Below are 13,555 nucleotides of genomic sequence, written 5' to 3' on the forward strand. Positions count from 1 at the left end.
AACTAAAAATAAGATGTCATACACAACTTAGACGCAATTAGAGAACATCATTTTATACAAATACAATTAGCAAATTCTGATCGGACATATAACCATCACAAATATATAAGAAAGTAACGGCTTGAGACGGCTTGCCGTTTTTCCTGACCGTGTTCGGCTGCGACGCGCCTTTTTTTTTTTTTTTTTCAAAAATTGTCACGTGAGCTTCCGGTTATGGAAAACTCGCAGGGTCCCTTATGCATTAGACTAAGACAACTTTAAGGCAAAAGCTCTCTTCTTTTCCTTCTCAGTCGATGCATTGATCCTTCCCCGCCCGCCTCCGAAAGCTTTCTAGCACCTAACGTGGTCTTGTACTGCCTCCAGGATCGGAGGCATTGCAAGCTTACTGCACCTCGTACCTGGCTTTGCACTGCCTCCGTGATCCCTTTTGACCAAGAGATGATGTCATGTGATGACGTCATGTTTTTCACGACACATTGACGTCACCAATTTTGGCATCTGTGACTTCATCAGACGTCATATGGTGACGTCATCACGGGATGATGAAGTGTTTGCATCAGTCGTGTTGACGCCGCCGACGGTCAATTTTCGCGTTTGATGAGGCATCTAAGGCTTTCGCCTTAAAACAATTAATAATAATAAGTGTATCGCAGCGAAGTCGGTCGTCTTCGTCCTCTTTGAAAGCCAACTCCCGGTTTTGTTCAAAACGCATGTGCCGCTCTACGCAATGTTAATTTTTCTTGCTATTTCTTTGTTTGTAATTTTTTAAATGCGAGACAATGTGACATAAACTGTGTTCCACGTGCATAACGACACCAGTTTTAGCCCATATGTTCACCCGTCCCTCATCTCCGGCGTGGTCTAGTGGCTAGAATACCTGGCTCTCACCCAGGAGGCCCGGGTTCGATTCCCGGCGTCGGAAGAATGCGGTCTCATGGTGTAACGGTTAGCACTCTGGACTCTGAATCCAGCGATCCGAGTTCAAATCTCGGTGAGACCTGCCTTTTTTTTTCTTTCACGTGTCAATTAAGTTTTAATGTTCGTTTTTCTTTCAATCAGGAATGAGTTCATGGATACGCCCGTTTCTTTTTTTTTTTTGTTTGTTTGTTTCTACGTGTAATGCTCATATCATGTGTCAGGTTTGCGCACCATGATTCGTTGTTATGCGGCAGCGCTACCAGGGTGATAACTCAACGAATAAAAGATCGAAAAGCGATCCGTGACGATGTCCCAATTAAGCAACCCGAAATATTAACAGTCGGACCGCTACAGTCGTAGAATGAATCGAACACTCTTCATGGCAAACATTGAAAGAGTGGTGTGCATCTCTTGAAAACAGGAGGGAGGTATGTGATGGCTCTTCCTTCTTGTCACGTCAAGTGTTTAGGTCAGGGTCGTAACTAAGTTGGGGTTAAGGGGGTTCTGAAATTTTTTCATGCTTTAACTTTTCAGGTGACACTAAAATACTTGCACGCCTTCACAGCGACCACCAGTTGCCAAAGTTAGCCGTTCTACACACAAACATCCCCCCCAAAAAATTCCTGGGTACGGCCCTGGTTTAGGTGCACGTTAAAGAACCTAAGGTAGTCGAAATTTCCGGAGCCCTCTACTACGGCGTCTCTCATAATCATATCGTGGTTTTGAGACGTTAAACCCCAGATATTATTATTAAGTGTTTGATGGACATACATTACTCATGGGCGTAGATAGGGAGCGGAGAGCACTCCGCGCCCGTGCTCTCCTCTTCTCCCTCCGAAAGTTCAGTATACCATAGGGTGGAAAGGAAGGAATAAACTTTATTTTGAGAGAGAGTGAGAGTGCCGACGGCAAAGTCGTCCGAGGTGGGCGGCGCCCTTATAGTCCAGGATACCGTGGGCCTGATGCCGACAACTTGGCCCTGTTTACCAGACATTGCAATAACTGCGACAAATTAAATGATGTTCCACGACACCGGTCCAGATATCCGACTACGAAGACTCTCTCCCTGGACACCCCACCTCTGCCGCTAACCTCTCCTAAAAAAATCATCATAATAATTACACCACCTCACTATCAATGGCATGTGGAATTTCGCTTACACGCACTTAGCGGACGTTTAGAGATGACGTAAATATTTCTTGACCTTTCGATCAGAGAGGGAGAGAGAAATAAATGTAATGCGGAAAGGCAGGGTGGTTAACCGGAAGGTAAATATCTGGTTAATTAATTGGCCCGGGGCTTCATATGACGTGATCGCTGTGTCTACAGATACAATAAAAATATCAAATTAAAAAAAAATTGGTTGTGCTGGAACCCCTGTAAAAACGAAAAAAAAAATGTTTTTCTCTCATGGCAAAGTGATGTGACGGTAGCGAGAGCTTGAGCTGACACAACACATGGACACACGTTTGTCCTCGTGCGTATATTTATTCGTGTAACTGCTTCCGCTTTAAAAAGCCTCGAAGAAGACACGACCGCTTGTCGAAGCGTTGGCTCCAGTGACGCCCCGTGTTCACGAATTTTTCATCTGTTCAAACTTCCATTTTTCCCTTTTTGTTGTTTTCGCTACTGTCACACGTGGTGCAACTATCGCGATCTGCCAACCCCATTACGAGCTTCTCACCCAAGAGCAAACACAATCAAAACACGACGTTCCCCGCCTCCTTTACCCTTCGAAGGAACTCATTTGTTGTGGGTGCCGTCCCATTCCCCTCCCCAGTAAAGAAATCCTGGCGCCGCCCCTGATACACACACACACACACTGCACGGCACCACTCCCGACCAGAGTAACCCCCGGATGTCACCGCCAACCCTAGAGATTTATCCCTATAGATCTAGGGGTTTTCTATCTCTTTCAGGGATATGGCGTCTTTTTATTGAATCTAGGAATTTTTGTAAGGCTCTGGAAATGATACATTACGCGGCCTAATGACAGGCGTCACTAAGTATCTCCAGTAGAAAACAGCGCTAAAAATGCAGGACGAAGAAAGGACACAAATCACGGCGCTGACTAACAACCAAATGTGTTTAATTCTTGCACAAAAAAAAGGTGACCAAAATGTGACTTTATTGCAACCTTTGGACCCCCCCCCCCCTTTTTTTTTCTTTTTTTGGCTAGCACTGCATGTGAGATTTCATCGTATCTTGCTACTGTGCTGTTGAGGGCATTTTCTTCTACTTTTTTTTTTCAGTAAAAGTTATTGATGTTAACTTATTAATGTTGCTGGACCTGGTTGCGGTTGAGTCTACGCTTCCTCTCTTACCGGAGTTACCACTATTAACGTCGCTTATGTAACACAGCGCGTCGTCCCCTTCGATAATGTTTCGTCTTCATCTTTTATAAACGTTTACAAATGGTAGTTGATGATCTTAGATGCTCTAGCGTGGTTCCAGAACTTTTCTCCTTTATTACTTTTGCTGGAGTCACTATACGATTTTTCTAGCTAGTAGTAGCGACTATTTTACCCACCTGGTATGCGTCACCTAGTCAATGCAGCTAACCAACAAGATGGGTCCAAAGAGCAAAGCGCAGCAAATTAGCGCTATGGAGCGAGTTATTAAAGCGAGTGAAATTAGGAGCGAATGGCGTGAAAGGAGATAAATATAAGAAATACTCGTAACTGACCAGTTACAGTTACGTCAGTGATATTTATAATGACAACGCAAGCCATAAAATGAGAGCACAGTCGAAGTGATTGGAAAAATCGTTCGTTTTTTTCCAACCCTTGGGCTTCCCACGGAATCCAGACCGATGGTCAGTTCCTTAAAGGCCCGCCAACAACATATTACTCAGCATTGGGGCGACGCTAAATCAATACATACACCTTTTTTCTACACTTAAAACACGCCTTCAAAGACGTCGAGGGCAGCCCGAAGGTAGAAATGCGTCATTTCCACGATTGCGCTACTATTATACCATTATGATTCCACGAAGATATCAGCTTGTATTGGATCCACAGACACTTTGGAATTTTATGATACCATGCTCATCACGGTTTTCTTGACCTTGACATGGAGCATCGAGTACTAAAAGCATTTGATATCTGCGGAAAACTCTTCTAGGCTTTACGACTTCTTGTTCCTCAGAAATGTCGGTACTTCTGCCGGCCTTCTTATCATAAAGGGTCATTCAACATCAGCATTCCAAGAGACCCATCCAAGTGCTACCCGAAGAGACGTTGCCAACTGCGTTTCTCTGAAAATCATGACCCACAACGGGCACCTTTCTTCGCGTGTCTTCGCCGTAAAGAACGGTGTGACCGTCAGATCCCATCTGTTACTCGGATACCTCACGGAAGCCTATTGACCTATTTGGAATGTTGGCACTAAATCAACTGGACGGCAGCGCTTTCACTGTCTAGAAAATACTGGAACCAAGGGGCTGCCCATCACAGTTCACGAAAGGCATCACAGTTCCGAAAGGCAATATTGGGCAATGAAAGCGCTGAAACTTACTCTAGCGAGCAAAATTTTTCAGGGGGGGGGGGGGCGTCAACGATGCTTTACGTATGTCCGTGCGAGCGTTTGCATGTGCGCAGTGTATATGTCCAAAATTGAAATATTCCGGCTTTAGGGGGGGGGGTTGAATCCCCCCCCCCCTTTTGCTACGCCAGTGTTCGCACAGCGGAGCGTTTTTGAACATAAACATTTCCGCACAGCGGAAAAGCTGCTCGTCATTGTATCATGAAATATCACGACGTTTGATGTAGTACTAGCAAGTCTGTCGTCATGTTTCGAATTCGTGAAACGAATAATTTACTTTTGTGTTGCAAAAATAATATTGGGTTCTAAATACAGTAAACGGCGTGAATAAAATAGCTATTACTGTAAGGGTCAACAAGCTCCGTGCTTTTCTGTTTTTTTTTCTTTTACGCCTATAAATCTTGCTCTATATGTAGTTGAGAGTTCGTTCCCTGGCGGCACTCAAACTTCATGTTTCATGGCAGCTCAACACTGCGCACACAACATAGATTTTTCTTTCAACTGAAAGGTCAATTCGCGTTTAAAAGTTCTTGAAACTGGAATAGCAAAGACTCCATACCATCTCAAAGGTATACACCCTCCGTAGCACTGAGGATGTTTACCATGGGCAAGTGTGATACAGGCAGTTATTGATGCGGTGTTTTATTTTTTGGAGGCAGGCATCAGAAGTACACGAGAGAGAATGCATTCTTTGTCGGTGTCCTGGCCTTGAACACAGCCTTGTACGCAGAAGTGCCTGGGAGAAATGCGAGAGACAGGCACTTCTGTCGCTGCCACCGGGCGTGCCTGCGTGCGTCGTAACCTGGAATCCAGCTGCTGATGCGGCATGACGTTGAGGGAGGAGGAGGAGAGGGCTGATGGAAAGGCGACACCCGGCTGCTGCGCGATGAGTGGTGCGACCCGACGCATTAATACCAAGTACGAGGCACCACTCTTCGGCTTAGCGCCCGTAAAGAAGCAATGCGACGCAATACGTGCTCGCTTGAGAGTTACCGTAGTCGAGCCCAAGAGTGAGCCATTCCCAAAGGGACCGTCGGACGACTAGAAAGCATGTGTACGCCTTGCGCTGTAACGAGATCTCTGCCCTTGGTCCTTGCGATAGCGCTTTGTGGGACTGTATAAGAGCGAGGGCTCGATTCCCGTCAACAAAGGCACAATACGAACTGCCCATTGAAAATATCCGAACTAAGTGACGGCCGCAAGGGCGGCGCCAGGATTTTTTTTATTGGGGGTGCACCTACAACAAGCGAGTTCCTTCAGGAAGGCAGGGAGGCTGGGAACTTAGACGCTGTGTTTTGAATGTGTTTGCTTTTCTGGGGAGGAGTCAAAGGGGGGGAAGTGGAAATCTTAGGGGGGCATCCTGCCCCCCCCCCCCCCCGCCATCGCGTCTTCTGCTGGCGCTGCCTCTAGACGGCCGAGTCAGAACGCTACGTTCACCCGTTCCGCCAGGATGGAAATGAAAGAGGAGTGGGGGCGGAAGCGAACACCCTTTCTGGAGCACTCCTGTAAGGAACAGTGCGATGGGCCTCTTTGCAATGGTAGACTTGACCTCCTATCCCTTTCTGCCTTGTTCTTTTGTGTCCGTTTAATTAGCGCTAATTTAACATAGTGATAATGCAAGACTGATTCAATCAGTCCAGCTGAAAACTTGAGGTCTTCTGTGGAAAAATAAGAAATGAACGCGAGAGAGATTTAAGAGGTGTCAGTGGCTACTCTGCATTGGGGGTGTGACAAGGACAGTACAGATGAAATGAAAAGAGAAAAGAAAATCTGCCTGCACCCTGCATTTCTTAACTTAGTTCTGAAGCTTTAGTACCCCAAAAAACACACGGCGATTATAAATCAGTTCGGATGACTGCGACTGGGACCAGAGTCCGGCATTGTGGTTTTTTCACAAGGGGACCGTTGTCAGTTTTGTCTAGCGTGGCGCTATGAACTTTTTATTTTGCACTGAAGCAACGGCAATCGCACAGACAATCGTCTCTTTGTACCCACATAGTTCACATTATGAAGTTCTAGCCATTCCGATTACGTAAGAGCGTATATATTAGTAAATACTACTCTGAGCCACAGACGACAAATTAGAGAGAAGGCAAAGCTTTACATTGAGATGTAGAGAAAAAAGGCTCTGGTAATGGTAAAAAAGGCAATGGACACTGTCATGCGCAGATCGTGCGGCTGCATATGCTTCATCATTTCCAGCGATACCGCATTGACTTGACAGTCATTAAAAGACGATGGCACGCTGCTTCCTCAACTGCCCGATGGTAAATTTCTTTTGTGTCCGCAGCAAGTTGTTCGTGGAGTACATGGCACAAGCAGAGATCAAAATATGGAGGGCGGTCTTGAATCGCAGAAGATCGGCCATTTCTGGGACGTTCCTTGTTTGATGAATTGCACGCAAGGCTGCAAGTGCGCCAACCGAGACTGATTTCATATTAGATGTATCACACAGAATCTACACTAACGCTCTTCGACCCACGACCAAATTCGGGCACAGAGAAGCAGCAAGTACTGCTCAGAGCTAAGAACCAGTCAAACAATACCGCAAGTATACACAGTCAAGATATTGGGGCTTGTATTAAGCGCCAAGGCGGGCCACAACACGGAGGCGCTCAAACGCCTAAAAAAAAAAAGCACAAACAACTTTGCAAGAAGCATTGCTAGAATCGCCAACAAGAGAGCAGGCCTTCTAGAAGGCAACATCATGAAAGCGTATCACGCCTTCCTCGTGAGTCAAGCAGCATACGCTTTTCCCTTCCTGAAACTAACCAAGGTCGAAATCAAAAAGGCGACGCCATGCTCCGCAAGGCACTAAAAACGGCACTCGGCTTGCCCAATAGCACGAGCAACGAGAAGCTCGAGCAACTTGGGCTACACAACATGGCTGAAGAAATCTTTGAAGCTCAGAGAACAACACAGATTACGCACCTATATATCAACGACGCAGGCAGGCCATCTCATTCTCCGAGACGCGGGCATTCGCCCCATTTTTCAACCAGACGAAAAGACCACACTCACCAACGATGTGAGGAAACACATTAAAGTTGAGCAAATCCCCCGCAACGTTCACCGAACGCTCAACGAAGGCAGAAGGAAGGACAGAGTGAGGGCGCTCATAAACAAGGCAAAAAAGCACAACACGCACGCACTATTCGTAGATGCCGCCCGCTACCATGGCCAGGGCTGGGCAAAGATACTTTGAAATTGTATCGCGATACGATACATTCCAATTGTATCTTAAGGTACTTCGATACATTCGCAAACCTTTATTATATATTCATATAATGTAGCACTAAACACCTATGCACAAAAATGTTCGCTTGAAAATTTATTAACTGCGACAAGTTTTGTTTAATTTGAATGAAATGTCTGTTAGTATCTCAAAAGTTTTGTACTTCTTGCCCAAGGTATATTAGTTTCATTCCGAAACATCTTATTGGCGTTGCTTTAGCTGTTTAACCTGACAGCTCTTTATACACTTCGTTGATAGCGGTTTTTGCTTGTCGCTTTTGTAATTGATGGGAGTCGCTGCGCTGCTTTCCGACCAGCTAGCTGGTTGCCATCTAATCACAAAAACTTCAATAAGAAGCCTCCGCACGATGGTGAAAATACCGCTGTAAAGTTCTACACTCTAAGAAAAAAAGGTGTCTTTTGAGTTTTCTTTTATACATGTGAGATTCACATGTGTAACACTCTCTTTAGAAAGGCACGTTGGCTCTCTTTAGGTGAGTCGTGAGATGTATAACTCTCTTTAGAGAGTCACATTGACTCTCTAAAGAGAGTTATACATCCCACGACTCACCTAAAGAGAGCCAACGTGCCTCTCTAAAGAGAGTGTTACACATGTGACTTTCACATGTGTAAAAAAAGAGTCAAAAGACACCTTTTTTCTTAGAGTGTACCTTGCCCGTAAACATATTACGGTTTTCGCAATGACGGATCAGGGACAAGTCTACGACACCAAGAACAAGTGCAGCCAAGAGACGTTTCAGACGTATTGTAAAGTTGCACAAAGCGGCGCAAGACACCGCTGCTATTCCCACTACTTCCACTTGTAGCTCCGATTGCCTGGTGATTAGTAAGAGTAAAAGAGTATAGAAAAGCGTAAACAAGGAAAACAAAAATATCTAAGTAAAACAGAAAAACGGTTCCGTATCAAACAGTGCGCATAAGTATGGAAACACGACAGAGGCGGCACCCCCAAGAGCTAATCATAACTGTTGGGTTTTACGTCCCAAAACGACGATATGATTATGAGAGACGCAGTAATGGAGGGCTCCGGAAATTTCGACCATTTGGGGTTATGAAATCTAAATATAAGCACACAGGCCTCCAGCATTTTCCCTCCATCGCAATGCGGCCACCGCGGCCTTCGGGTCAGCAGTGAAGCAGCATAACCATTAGACCACTGCGGCGAGTAACCCCTAATAGCTATGACAAATTCAGTACCTATGGGAAATAGCGTAAAATGGCTCGTTGGGATGCAACATATTTAAGATGGCTCCTAATTATTTACGCTATTATAATGCAAACTCCATTTCCTTATTTTACTTAGCAGTAAACAGAATTTTTGTTACTGTATACTCCAGGCGCGCCGGGATTATTGTATATTTGTTCTCAACATCGCATTTACATAACAGTAAATTCAAGTGGAATATAAGTATGTAAACAATAGCAAGAATGACGCAGACATTTGAAAGTAAGAATAAAGCAGAGGGCTTACCTCGGCAGCACGTTAAGGCCATACTGCAGTAAGCAGACTGAAAAAAAAAAACAATATAGAGACATAGGTAACGTATGGGATGGGAAAGAAGGACAGCTAGGAAGGACCTTTTGCTAACAAACAAATTATGATTTTTAAAACTCTTTGAATAAAAGAAAAAGGGTCGTACGCCAAGACAGCATCTGTTAGTTGAATGCTCGCTTTGTTAGATCCAGCATCGGTACCGGCACTGCTATAGCTGTTAGAATTTGATTTGGATATAAGTCAATCTCGTTGCATATAAGTCAAACTTACATCCACGAGATCCTTAAAATCGGCGATGTGTGAAAGCCACGAGACGCAAAGCGACCCCCCCCCCCCCATTCATGCATTCTTCAGACTTTTAAACGAAGAAGCACTACGCAAGAGAAACGTAGATATATAATGACACTACAGTATAGCATCATAATATCTGCGAAAGACGCCGCACGCATTGGAGTGCGCGGCACAGGACAGTGGCTACGTGCCAAGTGTCTTGGCACTGACACAATTAAAAAGAAAAAAAAAAAAGGCCGCGTATCTGCAAGCATCGTTGCAAATGCTGTCTAAATACGATAGTTTTCTGCCGGCCGTACTACATGAGTCCTGGTCTCATCCGCGGCCACCCGTGATGCTGTTCCCAGGGCCACTGCCAGGTGGCAGCACCATATCGTCGGCAGGGGGCTTTTTCGTGCATAGCGTCGCATTTTCAGCGCAGCGTAAGAAACACTATGAAGTTTAGAATATGTATCTATGTATTTTCTAGTAAAGTAACACACCACCTAATACTTACGTCTTGATGTTGCGCCTCAGATACGCGTAATATGAACGCAGCGTAAGTATGAACGCAGCTGCCAGTTCAAGATGGCTGGGCCTTCAGCAAGTGCTTAAACTTTGGCCGGGTGGCTTAATCGTGTGACAGACAGACAGACAGACAGACAGACCAAAATTTCTGCGTTCAAGTATCCCAAGAAAGACTATAGTCTTTAAAAAGAAACGAGCAAACAAAATGTCGGCTAGGGGTAGACGTTCGCGCGCTTGCCTGTCGAGACGACGCGAGCACCACCACGTGACTCTGACCCACCATTAGGTACGCTCAGACGTCATCGCCTATCCTCGCTGGAAAAATCTGGTGGAAAGATAAAATGATGTCACTACCTTTAGTTTTATTCTGGTGACTTAGTGGCAGCGGTATCAGCTTGAGAAGCAAATTTCAGCCAACGTTTATTGTTTCGCACGGTGGTGGTAAGATCGCAGTATCTTGTACCTTAAGATACACGATACATTCTTCAATATACCGAAAATACAGATACTGATACGCATTTTGCGAGACGTATCGCGATACAGATACAAGATTCCCAAAGAGTATCTAAGATAGTATCTAAGATACATGTATCTTCGATACTGCCCAGCACTGAGGTCCATGGCAGGCAGGCGTTTGCCGTAGCGGTCGTTGACAAAGACGGAAATTTGATAAACGCGGCAACTGTTAAAACAAGACATGCCCACGAAGCAGAGGAAATGGCGATCTCGCTAGCCCTGCAGAGCTGCCGAGCCCATTCCAAAATTTGCACAGACTCCAAGACGGCGACACGAACATTCGCGGCTGGCCTTGTAGCCAGAAGCACCGCTAAACTCACCGTCAACGCAATACGAGAATTCGAGGGTAAAGAAACGCTCATTGAAGAAGAAAAAGCGCAAATCCACATATCCTGGTTCCCAGCGCACATGGGCCAGATACCTGGACTCGACCATGCAACCTTAACGAGGAGGTCAACCGTCTGGCGCGTGAACTCACACGCCGCGCCGCGGACGACCCCTCCAGGGGGGTGCTCTACGAGCATCTCAGAAGCAGAGATCAAACACTCACATACCACGAAATTGCTTCACATTACCTGGGACAAAGACGCACCTTCCCAGCGCCGCATCCAAAACCAAAGCACTAACACTCAGAAGACTGCAAACGCGCACATAACACCATCCACCTTACACAGAGTCGACCCCGACACACCTTCCACATGCTTGCTTTGCGAGCATCCCTACTGTATAACTTCGAACACATGCTCTGGCTGTGACCCACAGCGCAGCACAACTCAGCACCCAAGAGGCTTGGCAGGAAGTCCTCACGAGCAACGACTACAAGCAGCAACTGCAGGCGGTTCAGAGGGCCCAGGGCATCGCTACAAGCCTTCGGCTGCCAGTGCTATCCTGGGCGGAGCCTCCAGGCTGATTTAGGGGCCCTAACGGCCCCGGGTCGGCCTCCTGAGGATATTCTGAACTAAGTCATTCTCACTCACTCACTCATATTAGATGTAATAAAACTTCACTTAATAACTGAACACAAGAGACTCCGTCTTGTTCTATCGAACTTCTTTTTCTAGGTGTAGGCCGCTCGGCTTGCTTCAAAACATATGTTTGTTTTTACATTAAAACACATGTGTTGGTCTACGTAATTAGGTGAAACTTAATGCAGTACGTTGGTGAGTTCACACCTGACATAAATGACGACCGGGGTGAAGACACCAGACGCAGGGAACGAGAAAGCTTAGTAAATAGCCCGATAACCGGGTGGAAGTTGAAGGGTCGGTTCGGGGAGGACGATGATGGGAAACACGGTCGAAAAAAAGAAAAGGCCAAAGATCCCGAATTCTTGACTTGGGCTTCGAGAATTCCCCTGAAAAAATTATGCTTCCTTGACATCTTTACGTAAGGACACTGATAAGCAGGCAAGTACTTGATTCGTCACGCCGAATTCCTGCAGTGCGATGTGAGCATTTGGAGTGTTCAAGTTGGTTAGTAATGTGCGCATGACATGAGACCTGAGCATGGGACACACTTGCAAGCCCTGATTTTGCGTGCGGACGGCTAAAGCGTCATGCGTGATTGGCACGCGAGTGGTGTCACGGGGCTCTGCGACTTTGCGTGTGCTGAGTAGATGTGACCATAGGCGTATCTACCGGGGGGTCAAGGTAGGCGCTAGCCCCCCCCCCCCCCCCCCACTGAGAAATGTTAGGGGGGTGGAGCTCCCCCACTTTCGACGGTGGTCATTGTCGGCTGCAGACTGGAAAACTAACAAGCGAGGCAAAATTTTACTTGAACGCAGCAATAACATAATTATGAATAAAATTTGTCCTACGATTTTGCTGTGACGACTGTCCTCCGTGTGCCATGACCACGCACTGTAGGCTCTCTGCGGTGCGGGCTGCCTACTCCACGCTTTCGCGCCTTGCGCTCGAGCATTGCAGAGGAGGCTATCGCTCAGCTGGGGCTCTATAACATTACAGCAATCTATCATGATTTTATTTTGTTCTGCCATGCCTGAAATTTAGGTAATCAGTGACGCAAATACGGGCGGGAACCAGTAAACGTTTTGTAGCCCGATCAAACGCTCTCCTTTTTCAGGAAATTTAGTTTCTTTGAAAACGAATAGCATCGCCACTGCTCCATATCCAAGCTACTGTGAGTTGATGAGTGTGCCGAAGTGTCAAGTATTTAAGTTGCGCCTAGCCATAAGAGCTAAAAAAAAGATTCCCACTTTAGTCTCCGATTAGCCTGCTTTGCCTTGCTTTTCATGTGGTAGCCTGCAGCGGTCGCGGCGGAATTGTAACAAAGCAGTGGACTCGAGCACATTGAGAAGACCAGCTTTCAAATTTGCCCCGTAACTTGACCTACCTCAACAGGGAGATGATCAGCGCCCACGGTTTTCTGTACTAAGAAGGCTGCCCACCTGCAAAGGATTGTGTCTGTTCTTAATAATGTTTATCTCTCCCTTTATCTCTCTGTCAGCAACGATGAGTTCACAGAGAGTTGTATACGCGCAAAAACAGCTCATCATAGTTATACTACAACTGAAAGTATCTATTATACACATATGGATCGATATCGACCGCTGCTATAAGTAGCCGCTGCCAATTTGACTGGCGTGCAGCCTTCTTGAAGTACGTTAAGAAAAGGACACTGTCTGGCTATCCAAAAAAAAAAAAATAGTTATTGTTCAGCGCAGTAATGCACCGCTTATTGTGCACACTTCATTTTAACGCCGCGAGTTTTCACAGACCTGTGATGTCGCGTAACAAGGAGGCGATTTTATGGCACACCGAAAATTTCTGACGAAAAGCGAGAACCAATGACCAACAATACGCCGTATTAAAAGTAGTTTAGTATTATTTTTTTACGCACTCATGTGTAAGTGGTATTTGCGCGGTGGTTGCATCGTGTTACGAGCAGATGCTGTGAGCATAACCCAGAAAATTTCGACCAGTCATTAACAGCTAACGACCTATACAGAAAGAAACAATGCGGAGTAGTTTAACGTTATAATCGCCCAATTTTTTTCAAAGAAAACTTGAT

At 45.8% G+C, this 13,555-nt stretch overlaps 2 non-coding genes across 2 annotated transcripts; both read left to right on the plus strand.

Moving 5' to 3' along the window:
• Positions 1–850: 850 nt before the first annotated feature.
• Positions 851–922, plus strand: Trnae-cuc (transfer RNA glutamic acid (anticodon CUC)). The gene has a single exon. It is a non-coding gene; the product is annotated as a tRNA-Glu (tRNA).
• Positions 923–928: 6 nt separating this feature from the next.
• Positions 929–1,000, plus strand: Trnaq-cug (transfer RNA glutamine (anticodon CUG)). The gene has a single exon. It is a non-coding gene; the product is annotated as a tRNA-Gln (tRNA).
• The last annotated feature ends 12,555 nt before the right edge of the window (positions 1,001–13,555 follow it).

Source organism: Rhipicephalus sanguineus, unplaced genomic scaffold (assembly GCF_013339695.2).
Source record: "Rhipicephalus sanguineus isolate Rsan-2018 unplaced genomic scaffold, BIME_Rsan_1.4 Seq65, whole genome shotgun sequence".
Lineage (NCBI taxonomy): Eukaryota > Metazoa > Arthropoda > Arachnida > Ixodida > Ixodidae > Rhipicephalus > Rhipicephalus sanguineus.